Genomic DNA, 18,897 nt, shown 5'->3' with positions numbered 1-18,897 from the left:
TTTTACAGACTTCATGGCTATTTTTGAATGATGTATTAGGGGTCAGTGGATCTGCATGGCATCGTGGTGTTTCAGTACCCAAAACCCATAAAGACTTAATCCAGCCATGTGTTTTGTGTGAATTACAAGAAGGGTATAAGATGGGGAGGTGAAAGAATGGTGATTTCTTCTTTATGCTACTGGGGGTTCTTGGAGAAGCGAATCATATTTGGATGGAGTCCAAAACACCACAGTCTTGTTTTAAAGTGTCAAGTCAATGGCACACATTTCACACAGCTGAGCTTTGATGAAAACACTATTGCCTGCTCTTCTCGTCCCAGCTCTTGAAGTCCCACTGGAGTAGATTCATGCTTTGCCATAGTGAAAATTTTCATCAAATTTAGAGAAGGAGTTCTGTAGCTCAGTGGTCCAGCTCTCAGCAGGAACCTCAGTAGCTCTTCTTTCCCACCAACTGACACCACTGAGTTTGTGTGAAATGATCATCTCTGTAAGGAATTTGGGAAAAGAAGTTGTTTTTGTCTTACTGTGGTAGAATTTATGTGTTAGTCTCAGTGATTTCCAGTTGCCTTCATTCTTTAACTACAGGACCCTATGGACTGTAGCCTGCCAGTTTCCTCTATTCATGGGATTTTTCCAACAAGAATACTGGAGCGGGTTGCCATTTACTCCTCCAGGGGGTCTTCCCCACCCAGGGATTGAACCCAAGTCTCTTTCATCTCCTGCACTGTAGGTAGATTCTTTACTACTGATCCTCTGGGGAAGCCTTCTTTAACTATAGTTCAGAGCCAAAAGGTGTGTTGAACTTTGGGATACCAATAATAAGAATATAATCAACATTTGTTGAACATTTACTAGGTGCAAAACATGGTTCTTAGTTCAAGTGCCTCTTATCCTTTGATCCTCACAACACCCCTGTGAGGTGGGTACTAACATAATCATCCTCACTTTACAGATAAGGTAACTGAGACATAAAGAGAGGTTAAATAGGGAATTCCCTGGCAGTCCAGTGTTAGGACTCTGCTTTTCAATGCAGGGGTTATGGCTTTCAGTCCCTGATTAGGGAAGCAAGGTCCCACATACTGTGGAGTGCCACCAACAATCTTTATTAAAAACAACCAAACAAAAAAGAGGCTAAATAATTTGCTTTAGCTAGAAAGTAGAAATACTAAGATAGTAACTCAAAGTCCATTTGATCATAGCCTTCATGTTGACCTGCTAAACTAGATTATTTCAAATTTTAAAAAAATGTTCATCACTGTGATATCAATTATTACAGATATTAAGTAATTTGATACATTATGGTTATGTTACCTAAAATGGATTTTTTAAAATTAACACTACAGAAACTTCAGATGAAATCTAATGATGAAATAAGACATCGTTGTGTCTTACTGATAACCAATGAGTGCTTCCTGTCCCAGTCCTTTGCATCCCACTCATCCCACACCCTTCACATCCCAATGGGTGTGAATTTACCCTCCCCTGCTCTTAGAAAAAAAAGGGCTTTGATAAGACAGGGTAAATGGATCAAATCTAAGTGCCTCATCCAGTTTTCCAATCTCGAACTTCATTTTTTTCAGTGTTCCAAAGAACACGTCTATTAAACTTAGTTCTAAGACTTCCATCTCATTTTTCCAACTGTCTTGAATGCCCTCTATGGGTTATGAATGCATGCTAAATCACTTCAGTTGTATCCAACACTGTGATCCTATGGACTGTAGCCTGACAGGCTGCTCTGTCCATTGGATTCTCCACAGAGTATATAGTTATGTGAACCAACTGGTAAGTTCCATTTCTGGCAGTAACATATTCTTTAAACCAACATGTGGGGGTTGCTTAATGTGAAGATTAATAGAATTGGGCAGTTAGATGGGTGGGGTTATTAGAGTCAGCATGTATACTCATCCTATCGAGATCAACACAAGAGGTTATCTAGCTTGAATGCAGCCTCTTTTAACAACAGAATGAATAGTAACAACCTCACAGCAACCTTGGATGTGGGGTATCTCCTCATAGGCACTCCAGCACCACACAGACGCTATCCATAAGCCTCTTAACATCTCCATCAGAGAGCAGACAAACCGAAAACCACAATCACAGAAAACTAACCAATCTGATACATGGACCACATCCTTGTCTAACTCATTGAAACTATGAGCCATGCTGTGTAGGGCCACCCAAGAAGAATGGGTCATGGTGGAGAGTTCTGACAAAATATGGTCCACTGGAAAAGAGCATGGAAAACCACTTCAGTATTCTTGCCTTGAGAACCCCATGAAGAGTATGAAAAGGCAAAAAGAAAAGACACTGAAAGATGAACTCTCCAGGTTGGTAGGTGCCCAATATGCTACTGGAGATCAGTGGAGAAAGAATGAAGAACTCCAGAAAGAATGAAGAGATGGAGCTAAAGCAAAAACAACACCCAGTTGTGGATGTGACTGGTGATAGAAGCAAGGTCCGATGCTATAAAGACCAATATTGCATAGGAACCTGGAATGTTAGGTCCATGAATCAAGGCAAATTGGAAGTGGTCAAACAGGAAATGGCAAGAGTGAATATCGACATTCTAGGAATCAGCAAACTAAAATGGACTGGAATGGGTGAATTTAACTCAGATGACCTTTATATCTACTACTGTGGGCAAGAATCCCTTAGAAGAAATGGAGTAGGCTTCATAAAGAATCTAAAATGAAGTATTTGAATGCAGTTTCAAAAACAACAGAATGATTTCTGTTCATTTCCAAGGCAAACCATTCACTATCACAGTAATCCAAGTCTATGCCCCAACCAGTAACACTGAAGAAGCTGAAGTTGAATGGTTCTATGAAGACCCACAAGATCTTTTAGAACTAACACCCAAAAAGATGTCCTTTTCATTATAGGGGACTAGAATGCAAAAGTGGGAAGTCAAGAAACAAATTTGCCTGGAGTAACAGGCAAATTTGGCCTTGGAGTATGGAATGAAGCAGGACAAAGGCTAATAGAGTATTGCCAGGAAAACACACTGGTCATAGCAAACACCTTCTTCCAACATCACAAGAGAAGACTCTACACATGGACATCACCAGATGGTCAACACCAAAATCAGATTGATTATATTCTTTGCAGCCAAAGATGGAGAAGCTCTATACAGTCAGCAAAAACAAGACTGGGAGCTGACTGTGGCTCAGATCATGAATTCCTTATTGCCAAATTCAGACTTAAATTGAAGAAAGTAGGGAAAACCACAAGACCATTCAGGTATGACCTAAGTCAAATCCCTTATGATTATACAGTGGAAGTGACAAATAGATTCAAGGAATTAGATCTGACAGAGTGCCTGAAGAACCATGTAGGGAGGTTCATGACATTGTACAGGAGGCAGGGATCAAGACCATCCCCAAGAAAAAGAAATGCAAAAAGGCAAAATGGTTGTCTGACAAGGCCTTACCAATAGCTGAGAAAAGAAGAGAAGCTAAAGGAAAAGAAGAAAAGGAAAGATATACCCATCTGAATCCAGAGTTCCAAAGAATAGCAAGGAGAGATAAGAAAGCCTTCCTTGGTGATCAATGCAAAGAACTAGAGGAAAATAATAGAATGGGAAAAACTAGAGATCTCTTCAAGAAAATTAGAGATACCAAGGGAACATTTCATGCAAAGATGAGCACAATAAAGAACAGAAATGGTATGGACCTAACAGAAGCAGAAGATATTAAGAAAAGGTGGCAAGAATACACTAAAGAACTATACAAAAAAGATCTTCATGACCCAGATAACCATGATGGCATGATCACTCACCTAGAGCCAGACATCCTGGAATTTGAACTCAAGTGGGCATTAGGAAGCATCAGTATGAACAAAGCTAGTGAAAGTGATAGAATTCCAGTTGAGCTATTTCAAATCCTAAAATATGATGCTGTGAAAGTGCTGCACTCAATATGTCAGCAAATTTGGAAAACTCAGCAGTGGCCACAGGACTGAAAAAGATCAGTTTTCATTCCAATCCCAAAGAAAGGCAATTCCAAAGAATGCTCAAACTACCACACAATTGCACTTATCTCACATGCTAGCAAAGTAATGCTCAAAATTATCAAAACCAGGCTTCAACAGTATGTAAACTTCCAGATGTTCAAGAGGATTTAGAAAAAGCAGAAGAACCAGGGATCAAATTGCCAACATCCACTGGATCGTTGAAAAAGCAAGAGAGTTCCAGCAAAAATCTACTTCTGCTTTATTGACTATGCCAAAACCTTTGACTGTGTGGATCACAACAAACTGTGGAAAATTCTGAAAGACATGGGCATACCAGACCACCTGACCTGCCTCTTGAGAAACGTGTATGCAGGTCAGGAAGCAACAGTTAGAACTGGACATGGAACAACAGATTGGTTCCAAATAGGAAAAGGAGTATGTCAAGGCTGTATATTGTCACCCTGCTTATTTAACTTATATGCAGAGTACATCATGAGAAATGCTGGGCTGGGAGAAACACAAACTGGAATCAAGATTGCTGGGAGAAATATCAATAACCTCAGATATGCAGATGACACCACCGTTATGGCAGAAAATGAAGACGAACTAAAGAGCCTCTTGATGAAAGTGAAAGAAGAGAGTGAAAAAGTTGGCTTAAAGCTCAACATTTAGAAAACTAAGATCATGGCATCCGGTCCCATCACTTCATGGGAAATAGATGCGGAAACCTTGGAAACAGTGGCTTACTTTATTTTTGTAGTCTCCAACATCACTGCAGATGGTGACTGCAGTCATGAAATTAAAAGAGGCTTACTTCTTGGAAGAAAAGTTATGACCAACCTAGAGAATATATTAAAAAGCAGAGACATCACTTTGCCAAAGGTCCATCTAGTCAGAGCTATGGTTTTTCCAGTGGTCATGTATGGATGTGAGAGTTGGACTGTAAAGAAAGCTGAATGCTGAAGAATTGATGCTTTTGAACTGTGGTGTTGGAGAAGACTCTTGAGAGTCCCTTGAACGGCAAGGAGATCCAACCAGTCCATTCTAAAGGAGATCAGTCTTGAATATTTGTTGGAAGAACTGATGCTGAAGCTGAAACTCCAATATTTTGGCTACCTGATGTGAAGAACTGACTCATTTGAAAAGACCTTGATGCTGGGAAGGATTGAGGGTGGGTGGAGAAGGGGATGACAGAGGATGAGATGGTTGAATGGCATCACTGACTCAATGGACATGAGTTTGAGTAAACTCCGGGAGTTGGTGATGGACAGGGAGGCCTGACATGCTGCAGTCCATGGGGTCACAAAGATTGGACATGACTGAGCAGCTGAACTGAACAGGGCAACCAATCACAGAAATTGAGCTCCCCTGATGAAAGATAAGAACCTTAGCTCTCATGATCAGTGGCACTTGGACCTACAGTGGTCCATGATCTCCTTAATCCCTCCTAACTTTGAAGGTTTGTCCTCTGGGTGGAAACTTTGGACCTCAAAGAAACTATATCTCTTGTTTTGGGTTCTATCCAGCCACTGGAGAGAGATTCAGTGGTGTAAGAGATACTTAACACCAATGAGAGTATTGAAGAACCATCACAGTAATCTTTCTAGAACTTTAGGCACTGAGGCATTTTACTCCTACTCATGTATAAGTGTGTATGTGATATGTGTAATTGTAAGAAAATTTTAGCTTAAATAAGCTGAATTAATTTTTTTGAATATTGCTGTTCATTTAAATGTTAATATAGTGAAAGCCATTTGAAAAGGCTACCCGTATTTGGTTTTGCTTATTATAGCAGAGTCAATACAAAATGATTCACTGAAGGTCTTAGACTCCCTGCGGCTTTTCCATTTGCCCATCTCCTTTCTGCCAATTCATTGACGGTACTTTTTCCAGACCCATTCTTCAGCATTTATGCTTACAGCTTATTCCACATTCAAGGTTTTATGCACTTGTCTAAGTTTTATAATTATGTTGCATGGGAATTTCCAGTTTGCCCTTTCAGAGCACAAGGCAGGCATTTTATTGAATATTTATTGAAGAAATAGATACTTACTAAATATCCAGTGAGCTGAGTGAGAGATTAGAATGAAGAGAACACAACCTCAGAAGTTTGAAGTGTGTCCATAAAACTGAATTCAACCTTCAACACATGCAAAACAAATACGTGAATGTAACTTAATGCTGTAAAGGCCCATTAGCCTGCACATTTCACGTTTCGAAATTACATAATAAGATAAGGGAAGACAGGGCTCTTCCAACTTGTAGATGGGAAACACGAGGCAGAAAGCAGTGGTTTGACTGAGGTTTTTTTCCACTTAATTTCATTGCCTCTTAAAAAACGACGGAAACATTCGTGGAACAACTTTGTGCTGATTCACTCAAAAACTCAACCTCAAGCCATTGTGATTTCTCATTTCTTTTTTGGACCAAGTATTTTTGTGTCTGCAAGTGAAGTAGAAGTGTAAAATCGATTAAGAAGGATGGAGACTCCTGAATGTCTGGATCAGAGAGAATTTTTTCACCCTGACTGCAAGGTAAACCCATTACTCCTTGATGAGGTGCTTTCCTTTGTTCAACCTTCAAATTTAATACTTAGCAAAAAAAGAAAAGGAAAATGGTTTGGGTATAAAATAATATTCGACACACTATTAAAGTTGAGGGATGAGAAAGCAGGAGATAAAAAAATTAATATTTATGGTTACTTAATAGATGTTTTTAAAAGTTCAGAATCAATATTTTGAAAGATTGATTCCTGTTTAAATGTCAGAAAATAAATGGAACAGGCTGAGGCAGTGTTGCCAGGCCCAAACTACTCAAATTGTAGGCAAGTACGGTTTGTGACTGCTCTGGTATTGGTGTTCTCACTCAGAGCAGAGGGGTATGAGAAATCTGCATAAGAATCAATCATTTTAAACCTACTTGGCAGACAATAATGATCCCCAAAGGCGGCTATGTCCTAATCCCTAGAGCCTGAGAGCATGTTATTGTATGTAACAATAGGGACTTTGCAGATTAAAAAAAAAATTTTTTTTAAGTAGAACTTTCAAAAATTATTTATTTATTTATTGGCTGCTCTGGGTATTCATTGCTGTGCTCAGGCTTTCTCCAGTTGCAGGGAGCAAGCAGGGACTTCCTAGTCCCTAGGACTAGTTGCGGTGTGGCGTCTCTGTTTCGGAGCACAGGCCCGCAGGGTCCAGAAGTTGTGGCACGCGGGCTCAGTAGTTTGCTTTGCAGCATGTGGGAGCTGCCCAGACCAGGGATTGAACCCCTGTCCCTTGCATTGCCAGGTGGATTCTTAACCACTGGACCGACCAGGGAAGTCCCAGATTTTTTTTTTTTTTTTTAATATAGCTGTGCTGGGTCTTCACTGGTGCTTGAGGGCTTTCTCTAGTTGCGGAGAGTGAGGGCTACTTTTTGTTATGGGCCCTAAAGTACACAGACGTCAGTAGTTAACGGCACATGGGCGTGGTTGCTCTGCAGCATGTGGACTCTTCCTGGACTGGGGATCAAACCCATGTTCTCTGCATTGGTAGGCAGAGTCTTATCCACTGTGCCACCTGGGAAGTCCCCAGATTTTTTTTTTTAACTGAAGTATAGTTGTTTACAATGTCATGTTCATTTCAATTGTACAACAAAATGATTCTTTCCACATTCTTTTTCATTATAGAAAAATAGTTATTACAAAATGTTGAATATAGTTTCCTGTACTATAGAGTAGATCTTTTTGTTTATATTTTTTTAACTAGCAATTTTTAAACTATTAAGGGGAACTATTTTTTTTTCATATTCTTATTGGCAATTTCTCTTTCTTCTTTTTTGAAATGACTGTACATTTGTACATTTTTCTATTGATTTATTCATATTTTTCATACTAGTTTATTGGAATCCCTCACAAGTTAACGTTAACACTTAGTCATGTATTTTGCAAATGTCAGTACAATTCATTCTTTTCCTCCTTAATTCATTAAGATTTTTAAACAGAAATTTGTTTTTCTTATTTTTATAGGATTCAGTTCAGTTCAGTCACTCAGTCGTGTCCGACTCTTTGCGACCCCATAAACTGCAGCACACCTGGTCTCCCTGTCCATCACCAACTCCAGGAGCTTACTCAAACTCATGTCCATCTAGTTGGTGATGCCATCCACCATGTCATCTCTGTCGTCCCCTTCTCCTCCTGCTCTCAATCTTTCCCAGCATCAGGGTCTTTTCCAATGAGTCAGCTCTTCGCATCAGGTGGCCAAAGTATTGGAGTTACAGCTCCAATTGGAGTTTATAGGATTAAAACTTTTATTAAATTGTTCTTTGGTGACATGCTTAGAAAATGTTGCTCCAAAGTTGCACATTCATCCCTACTTATTTTCCTCCAAGATTTGATGACTTTACTTTTTCCATTTAAATGTTTTATCCACCTGAAATTCATTTTACCATGTGATGTTACCTAGTGATAGAACTCGAATTTTTCTAAATTGGTAGCTGAATTTACCAATACCATTTACAGAATAAATCAAGAACATCTTAGGCTCTACCATCACAGAATTCATGCAAACAGTAGGATTGGTATTTGAGTATTTCCCCCCAGTGATGGTGCCCTCCTCATTGTCATGTGTTGAATATCCTCATAAATTGTCTCTCCTCTCCTAGGAATTGCTGCCAGGAAAGTGTCTTACAAATTCATTTTCAATACAATCTCCAAGTGTTGAACACCCTCTATAGATCAGGCTCTGAGCTAAGCTTCTTAAGATAAGTCACAGATCTTATCTTCAAGAAGTCTAGTGTTCAATGGTGAGACACAAATAGAAGCAGTAGGAGTTCTTAAATTAATTAATTAATTTGGCTGTATTGGGTCTTAGTTGTGGAAGGCAAGATCTTCATTGCAACCTGCAGGATCTGAGTTCCCCAACCAGGGATTGAACCCATGTGCCCTGCATCAGAAGGTGGATTCTTAACCACTAGACCACCAGGGAAGTCCTGAGAAGCAGAGAGAGTTTTAAGGTAGAATAATACTGAAGACTTCCTTGGTGGCTCAGATGGTAAAGAATCCACCTGCAATGCAGATTCGATCCCTGGGTCAGAAAGATCCACTAGAGAAGGGAATGGCAACCCACTCCAGTATTCTTGCCTAGAGAATTCTATAGATAGAAGAGCCTGGCAGGTTACATACAGTCCATGGGGTTTCAAAGAGTCAGACATAACTGAGGCACTAACACTATCTAATACTATTAATATTTATAACTATTTATTGAGTGCTTACTGTATGCCTCTCACTAAACCAGGTACTTCATAATCATCTCATTTCACCCTCAGGACAATGTTTAGGTGCTGCATTGATTCTCACGTTCATGACACATCCTCCCTTTACAAGTGATTAAAGGAGCAGATGTTTCAGGTACTGAAACTGATCGACACGACACACTTTTTAGTCCAAGCCGGTTGTCAGTCCTTAGAAAACATCACATTGAGAAATCTGTTGACAAAGCAAGGTGAGGGAAGAGCTCTGTGGGTCCTCTTGGCTGCTGAGCCCTAGCTTTGGATGACTGGCAGAGACTAAGGGCATACTCTAGACAACTACAGAACATTATGTGTTCCATGGCGACCAGGAGCCACTACAGATCCCACACATTGTGTCTGACTGCTGCTTTCCTCACTGGCCTGGAGGAGCCACCAGGCTTGCACCTTGTCCAGGCCAGCAGCTTCTGTTTCAGCTATTCTGAGTCCAGTGCCAGGCATGTGTGCAGCCTCATGGCAAAGGGTTCCAGCTCCTTTGATTTCACTGGCATTGCCAAGGTTGGAGGCAAGGAGGAACTGATTTATGTTCCCATTTGTCATTCTGCCCTGCTTCATGTCTATGAATCTTCAATGACTTCCATCCCAGATGCAGAGGCAACAGGCTTCCACTTCTTCAACAGCACCTACAACTGTGTAAAATCAGATCCCTAACGTAAATCCTTTATTCCATGTCATCCACAGCGATTCTGTGTCTCTGCTGAAACACTGACTGATACAATATGTTTGAATGTTAAATAACAAATAGGGGTTAGTGGTAGCCTCTGGGGAGAGAAGGAAGAGAATGAATTGGCTGTAAGGTCTTCAGTGTTATTTATGTAATAAAATAACAATTTTTTCATAATGTATTTGTTACAGCAAATTATATCATATATTATGAAGTGGTATATGTTATTTTCAATTATAAAATTGTCATATGTTATAATAAAATTATAAAATTGTGAATTTATCAGGCTGGTGTCTGAGTACACAATGAATGAACAAATGTGTGACTTTGGGCAAATTATTCAACCTCTCTTCTTTTCCATTTCTTGATCTTCAAAATAATAGGATTTAATTATATTTATGTGCATTTAATTTTAAAAATTCTTGAACTCCATCAGTACAGTCTGTTGATTTATATCAGGAAATAAAATACCTGTTCTCAAATATTTGAAGACCGCAATGGAAGATGGTGATCTGCTTTAACCTATGTTATTTTTTAGAGCAATGGGTTATATTCAATATAAGAAATATTTTCCCACCAAAAGAACAAGATGACTTTGGAGTAATGTGTTCTCTCTTTCTGGAAAAGCACAGGCAAAAGACAGATGATTCTTTTTTTTTTTTTTTTTTATCATGGGGGCTACTGAAGAACTTACCATCACGGGAGAATGATCAAGTAGCATAAATACTTTCCATTTAAACTATTAGTGTAGATGGTTACCAAAGCATAGTCCAGGGCTAATTTTTTTCAGTTATAAAAGATATAGCGTTACAGTTTTAATAGTTGATCAGGGCATACACAATTTCTTGCTTGTTAATTTGAACATGTAGCCAGGAATAAATAGCACACAGTATGTGTAATGCAATCTTAAAAGTGTTTTATTGGAACAATTCTTAGACCTCATACAAGGAAATGAAAAAATAAGGAATGTAAATGAATGCTATGTCAGACTGATGAGGCAAGTCTCCAGAGATCTCTGGAAGTTAGAATGGATTTTAAAATTCATTATGACTGAATTATAAAATAAATGAAAACCAGCAGGGTTAAATATGAGGTTGATGATGGACGAAAAGAAAGTTCTGTGGATACCCAAGACGGAGCAAGTTCAAGTTCACCTCTAGGGTAAGAAGAGATTTTATTCCAGGTTCTTCTCTTTTAGAGTTTATTGTGTGTCAGGCACTGTGCTGGTCACTTGAAATACAAAGACCAAGAAAACACAGTATCAACCATTTAGAAGTTCATGCTTTCAAGGGAGGGGCAGACATAAACAACTGAGTGCACATAATAATAATAATAGTGTAATAGCTCAAACCACTTGAGCACTAACAATGTCCCAAATACTTTTCTAAGCACTTTATACAGATTCATTCGTTTCATTCTCACACCAGCCTTATGAGGTAGATACTATTCTATCACCTGTCTTACACATATTGAAAGTGAGGCACAGGTGGCTTAAGTACCTTACTTAGGACACACAGCTTCTGAGGGCGGAGCCAAGGTTTCGACCCAAATAGATCTAGATCAGAATCTGTGATCCTGACAATGCACCTCATTGCCTCTTTCAACATGATGATAATTCAGGGCTAAGAAGGCTAGAGATTGCTACTTTAAAGATGTTTATAATTATTCTTACTGTTTTCTTTTTAATAAATAATCTGTTGATGAGAAGCTTTGAAAATAGAGACTTTTAGTGCATATTAGAAAGAAGATGGGGACATTCCATGCAATTTAGCACAGGTTTAGTAATAGACACGGAGAAGGCAATGGCACCCCTCTCCAGTACTCTTCCCTGGAAAATCCCATGGATGGAGGAGCCTGCAGGGCTGCAGTCCATGGGATCGCTGAGGGTCGGACACGACTGAGCAACTTCACTTTCACTTTTCACTTTCATGCACTGGAGAAGGAAATGGCAACCCACTCCAGTGTTCTTGCCTGGAGAATCCCAGGGACGGGGGAGCCTGGTGGGCTGCCTTCTATGGAGTCACACAGAGTCGGACATGACTGAAGTGACTTAGCATAGCATAAAATAGACATGTGTGTTTCTGATAGTTCCCAAGAAACCTAATGGCAAAAATCACAGCTCATCTCAATTATATACCTATTGGATTGCAAAACTGTATCAAGCATTTCTTGGGGGTGGGGTGGGGTGGGAAGGATAAAAATAAGAGAAGTCTCTTAATTTTAGAAAGTTTAAGCTCTAGCAATATTACATAGGAACCTGGAATATTAGGTCCATGAATCAAGGTAAATTGGAAGTGGTCTGTTTGACCACTTGACAAGAGTGAACACCAACATTTTAGGAATCAGTGAACTAAAATGAACCAGAATGGGTGAATTTAATTCAGATAACCATTATATCTACTAATGTGGGCAAGAAATGGAGCAGCCCTCATAGTCAACAAAAGAACACGAAATGCAGTCCTTGGGTGCAATCTCAAAAATGACAGAATGATCTCTGTTCATTTCCAAGGTAAACCATTCAATATCACAGTAATCCAAGCCTATGCCCCCAACCAGTAATGCTAAAGAAGCTCAAGTTGAATGGTTCTATGATAACCTAAAAGGCCCTCTGGAACTAATGCCAAAAAAAGATGTCCTTTTCATCACAGGGGACTGGAATTCAAAAGTAGGAACTCCAGAGATACCTGGAGTAACAGGTAAGTTTGACTTTGAAGTACAAAATGAAGCAGGGCGAAGGCTAACAGAGTTTTGCCAAGAGAACACACTGGTCATAGCAAACACCCTCTTCCAACAGGACAAGAGATGACTCTATGCATGACATCACCAAATGGTCAATACCAAAGTCAGACTGATCATATTCCTTGCAGCAGCAGATAAGCTCTATACCATTAGCAAAAACAAGACCAGGAGCTGACAGTGGCTCAGATTATAAACTCCTTACCACAAAATCCAGACTTAAATGGAAGAACTGGACATGGAACAACAGACTGGTTCCAAATAGGAAAAGGAGTACGTCAAGGCTGTATATTGTCACCCTGCTTATTTAACTTATATGCAGAGTACATCATGAGAAATGTACACCATCAGAGTACATCACGGGTTTGAGGAAGCACAAGCTGGAATCAAGATTGCCGGGAGAAATATCAATAACCTCACATATACAGATGACACCACCCTTATGGCAGAAAGCGAAGAAGAACTAAAGAGCCTCCTGATGAAAGTGAAATAGGAGAGTGAAAAAGTTGGCTTAAAGCTCAACATTCAGAAAATGAAGATCATGGCGTCCAGTCCCGTCACTTCATGGCAAATAGATGGGGAAACAGTGGAAACAGTGGCTGACTTTATTTTTTGGGGCTCCAAAATCACTGCAGATGGTGATTGCAGCCGTGAAATTAAAAGACACTCCTTGGAAGGAAAGTTATGACCAACCTAGACAGCATATTCAAAAGCAAAGACATCACTTTGCCAACAAAGGTCCGTCTAGTCAAGGCTATAGTTTTTCCAGTGGTCATGTATGCATGTGAGAGTTGGACCATAAAGAGGGGTGAGCACAGAAGAACTGATGCTTTTGAACTGTGGTGTTGGAGAAGACTCTTGAGAGTCCCTTGGACTGCAAGGAGATCCAACCAGTCCATTCTTAGGGAAATCGGTCCTGGGTTTTCATTGGAAGGACTGATGTTAAAGCTGAAACTCCAGTATTTTAGCCACCTGATGTGAAGAGCTGACTCATTTGAAAAGACCCTGATGTTGGGAAAGATTCAGGGCAGGAAGAGATGGGGATGACAGAGGATGAGATGGTTGGATGGCATTACCGAATCAATGGACATGAGTTTGGGTAGACTTCAGGAGTCAGTGATGGACAGGGAGGTCTGGCATGCTGCAGTCCATGGGTTCGCAAAGAGTCAGACATGACTGAACGACTGAACTGAAACACTAGCATGTAAGATGAATCTAATACACAAATAATTATAGTATAGAGCAGTTTGTGGTAATGCCATGAAAGGGATACAGAATGGCAGAGAAGTTGCTGCTGCTGCTGCTAAGTCACTTCAGTTGTGTCCGACTCTGTGCGACCCCATGGACTGCAGCCTACCAGGCTTCTCCATCCATGGGATTCTCCAGGCAAGAACACTGGAGTGGGTTGCCATTTCCTTCTCCAATGCATGAAAGTGAAAAGTGAAAGTGAAGTCGCTCAGTCGTGTCTGACTCTTAGCGACCCCATGGACTGCAGCCTATCAGGCTCCTCCATCCATGGGATTTTCCGGGCAACAGTACTGGAGTGGGGTGCCATTGCCTTCTCCTGGCAGAGAAGTTAAGAGCTAAGAAATTTTCATTCTGTGGAAGGATCAATTGCCAACTTACCACACCCTATTCCTACTTTACATTAAAGGTTCTACTGATTTAAGTTTCTTTTTCTCTGAAAATTCAGTGTTCTTCATTAGCTTTATGGTCTTGTCTTGCCCTACAATGTAGGGGTTATTGTAATATTGTAAGTAAAAGATAAAACAAAGGAAAACTACCTAGGGCTGTAGATGTAGAGAAAGGATAGAGTTAAGTAATTTAAAAGACAGATTTAGCTAGTCTTGAGCACCAATAGGAAATACTGGAAAGTGTTCAGGAAACAATCCAGTGTGCTTTAAATGTTTCTATCTTAGATGAGCATGTTGATGGTAGAGTCATCTGTCTAAATAAGAATTAATATGGAAGCAACTTTGGAGTGGAAAGAAAAATACTGAGTTTTAGTTGAGGTCACAGTGACCTTAAAATATTTATGGAGCACCATGGTGTCTAAGAGACAGAAATATAAACAACTGAGACATAAACTGAGAAATATAAACTGGGACACTTTGGGTGATAACCTGAAATTATTGGCTTGGGTCAAAGCAATCTGAGAGAGTCTAACATTGAGATGTTCAAGATACAAATCCTAAGGAGTATAAAAAATTAACAACATTGCCATGAAAAGAGGTATCTGAGAAAATTAAGAAGTCCAGAGAGAGACAGGGTAAATATAGGAAAGAGGAAGCCAGGGGAGGAGAAGAGCTTCAAGAAGGAAGGAAAAGCCAACATTGTTGGTTGCTTTGAAGCCTCCATCAGTAATAAGTAAAAAGGATTTGTTGGGTTTTAGTAGCGCTGGCTTTTTCAATGGCTCCTGCAAGAGCAGCTGCAGAGGAGCAATGGTACTGGAGTGGGTTGCCATTTCTTTCTCCAGGGCATCTTCCTGACCCAGGGATCTAACCTGTGTCTCCCGCATTGTAGGCAGACGCTTTACCATCTGAGCTACCAGAGAAGCTGAAATGATGTTACCTGAGGCCAAGAAGAAAACTGCAGTAATAGATTGTAACTTCAAATATAGATGATTCTTTCAAGATTTTTGGATAAAAGAGGAATTAAGAAGACAACTGGAATAGTTGTAGCTGGACTTACAATTCAGTTTACAGGAGAATAAATGGGAAGTCAAAATGCTTTTGTCTCTTTTTTTCCTTTAGGCTCTGTTTGCAAAGTGCTTTAATTCTGTGCTTATGAAGAAATTTCTGAAGTAAAGATTTCTGTAAAAATATATGTTAGACAACAATCATCATTTTCATGAACATGAATCAATATAATATTAATATCACCAATTTCTATATAACTAAATTTACTAGAATTCTAAAATTATATTTACCTGCATTTAGTCAGCATGCTCATGCTTAGTCACTCAGTCGTGTCTAACTCTTTTTGCAACCCCATAGACTGTAGCCCGCTAAGCTCCTCTGTCCATGGGATTTTCTAGGCAAGAATATTGGAGTGGGTTGCCATTTCCTCCTCCAGGGGATCTTCTAAACCCAGGGACTGAACCCACATCTCCCATGTCTCCTGCCCTGCAGGCAGATTCTTAGCCACCAAGCCACCAGGGAAGCCCCATTTGGTCTGTATATTTTGAATTAATTTATTGATATGAAGTTTCTTTTGGGTGTATTGTTAAAATACTGAGAAATAATAAACAACACAACAATAGTTTTTTGAGCATTTACAACATGCCAGGCACTTTTCTCGGTGCATGTATTTTATTTACCTTTGCCAGTCCTCCCAAGAATCCATGAGGCCGGTCCTGTTTTTTATCTCCATTTAACAGAAGCACACAGGGAGGTTCCATTCCCAACTGAGTAAATGGCAGGCCTGTGTTCCAGCCCAGGCAGCTCCGTATGCATGCTTCTAATCATCATGCTGTCTTGCATCTTGGTTGTAAATTGTAACTATCATCATACCTAAAGAAGCATCTCAGGCAATAGAGTCTTGTTCTATTTTTCTGTCTTCACTAACTTTCAGGAGCTTATTTCTCCCTCCTGCACTTTAGCTTGAACAATAAAAAAAGCATAGCAAAGTCACTTGTATAACTATACCAGAACTCAGATTCAAACTTGGAAATGTTTAATCCCTCTGTTTAAGAGGACTTCTTGGCTACTCCATCTCACTTTCCAAATGGGAACCAAGGAGGGATCCTTGCATGAACAGGTCATTGCCATCAGACCACTGGGTAAGGTATGCAATTGGGAGATTTTTAAATGGATTTTGATTATTGAGGAATTCCCTGGTGGTCCAGTGGTTAAGACTGCATGGTCATGGCCAAGGACTGGGGTTTCAATCTCTGGTCAGGGAACTGAGATCTCAGACCACATAGGGAGGCCAAAACAATAAAATAAAAAAGTTTCTGATTGTCAAAGTTAGAACTGAAATCTAAAGAAAAGCAAAATTTATTTCTCATGAAAACTATTCAAGATATTTATACAAAAAATACTGTAAATAACAAAACTCTTCAGACTTGGGATCGAAATGTTGAGAATGCTTCAATAATAAGAATAAAACTAAGGGGAAGAGACTTTTCTCTCAGCTCATATTAAATGGATGGGACACGGTTTGCACAAATATTTTTTTAAATGTCCTTATTATGAGTTACATAGGGAGCAACATAAAATAATACAAGTTTAGAAACAAATTAAAAATTCAGATCAGATCAGTTGTTCAGTTGTGTCCGACTCTTTGCGACCCCATGAATCCCAGCATGCCAGGCCTCCCTGTCCATCACCAACTCCTGGAGTTCACCAGACTCACGTCCATCGAGTCAGTGATGCCATCCAGCCATCTCATCCTCTGTCGTCCCCTTCTCCTCTTGCCCCCAATCCCTCCCAGCATCAGGGTCTTTTCCAATGAATCAACTCTTCGCATGAGGTGGCCAAAGTACTGGAGTTTCAGCTTTAGCATCATTCCTTCCAAAGAACTCCCAGGGCTGATCTCCTTCAGAATGGACTGGTTGGATCTCCTTGCAGTCCAAGGGACTCTCAAGAGTCTTCTCCAACACCACAGTTCAAAAGCATTAATTCTTCGGTGCTCAGCCTTCTTCACAGTTCAACTCTCACATCCATACATGACCACAGGAAAAACCATAGCCTTGACTAGACGAACCTTTGTTGGCAAAGTAATGTCTCTGCTTTAGAATATGCTATCTAGATTGGTCATAACTTTCCTTCCAAGGAATAAGCGTCTTTTAATTTCATGGCTGCAGTCACCATCTGCAGTGATTTTGGAGCCCCAGAAAATAAAGTCTGACACTGTTTCCACTGTTTCCCCATCTATTTCCCATGAAGTGATGGGACCGGATGCCATGATCTTCATTTTCTGAATGTTGAGCTTTAAGCCAACTTTTTCACTCTCCACTTTCACTTTCATCAAGAGGCTTTTGAGTTCCTCTTCACTTTCTGCCATAAGGGTCGTGTCACCTGCATATCTGAGGTTATTGATATTTCTCCCGACAATCTTGATTCCAGCTTGTGTTTCTTCCAGTCCAGCGTTTCTCATGATATACTCTGCAGGGTGTTAAATAAGCAGGGTGACAATATACAGCCCCAACATACTCCTTTTCCTATTTGGAACCAGTCTGTTGTTCCATGTCCAGTTCTAACTCTTGCTTCCTGACCTGCATACAAATTTCTCAAGGGGCAGATCAGGTGGTCTGGTATTCCCATCTTTTTCAGAATTTTCCAGTTTATTGTGATCCACAAAGTCAAAGGCTTTGGCATAGTCAATAAAGCAGAAATAGATGCTTTTCTGGAACTTTCTTGCTTTTTCAATGATCCAGCGGATGTTGGCAATTTGATTTCTGGTTCCTCTGCTTTTTCTAAAACCAGCTTGAACATCAGGAAGTTCACAATTCACATATTGCTGAAGCCTGGCTTGGAGAATTTTGAGCATTACTTTACTAGCGTGTGAGATGAGTGCAATTGTGCGGTAGTTTGAGCATTCTTTGGCATTGCCTTTCTTTGGGATTGGAATGAAAACTGCCCTTTTCCAGTCCTGTGGCCACTGGTGAGTTTTCCAAATTTGCTGGCATATTGAGTGCAGCACTTTCACAACATCATCTTTCAGGATTTGGAATAGCTCAACTGGAATTCCATCACCTCCACTAGCTTTGTTCATAGTGATGCTTTCTAAGGCCCACTTGACTTCACATTCCAGGATGTCTGGCTCTAGGTCAGTGATCACACCATTATGATTATCTGGGTCATGAAGATCTTTTTTGTACAGTTTTTCTGTGTATTGTTGCCATCTCTTCTTAATATCTTCTGCTTTTGTTAGGTCCATACCATTTCTGTCCTTTATCGAACCCATTTTGCATGAAATGTTCCTTTGGTATCTCTGATTTTCTTGAAGAGATCTCTAGTCTTTCCCATTCTGTTGTTTTCCTCTATTTCTTTGCATTGATCGCTGAGGAAGGCTCTCTTATCTCTTCTTGCTATTCTTTGGAACTCTGCATTCAGATGTTTATATCTTTCCTTTTCTCCTTTGCTTTTTGCTTCTCTTCTTTTCACAGCTATTAGTAAGGTCTCCCTAGACAGCCATTTTGCTTTTTTGCATTTCTTTTCCATGGGGATGGTCTTGATCCCTGTCTCCTGTACAATGTCACGAACCTCATTCCATAGTTCATCAGGCACTCTATCTATCAGATCTAGGCCCTTAAA

General features: G+C 40.0%; 1 long non-coding RNA gene across 1 annotated transcript; it reads right to left on the bottom strand.

Annotated features, from left to right (window-relative positions):
- Nucleotides 1–10,686: 10,686 nt before the first annotated feature.
- LOC104974071 (uncharacterized) lies at nucleotides 10,687–16,628 on the bottom strand. The gene is made up of 3 exons (XR_811227.4): nucleotides 15,957–16,628; nucleotides 15,329–15,450; nucleotides 10,687–11,131 (listed from the first exon to the last, which is right to left on the bottom strand). It is a non-coding gene; the product is annotated as an uncharacterized lncRNA (long non-coding RNA).
- Between the last annotated feature and the right edge of the window lie 2,269 nt (nucleotides 16,629–18,897).

This window comes from Bos taurus, chromosome 14 (genome assembly GCF_002263795.3).
Source record: "Bos taurus isolate L1 Dominette 01449 registration number 42190680 breed Hereford chromosome 14, ARS-UCD2.0, whole genome shotgun sequence".
In the NCBI taxonomy this organism is placed as follows: Eukaryota; Metazoa; Chordata; class Mammalia; order Artiodactyla; family Bovidae; genus Bos; species Bos taurus.
Note: the sequence above shows the minus strand (reverse complement) of the source record. Positions and strands in the feature narration are given on the sequence as shown.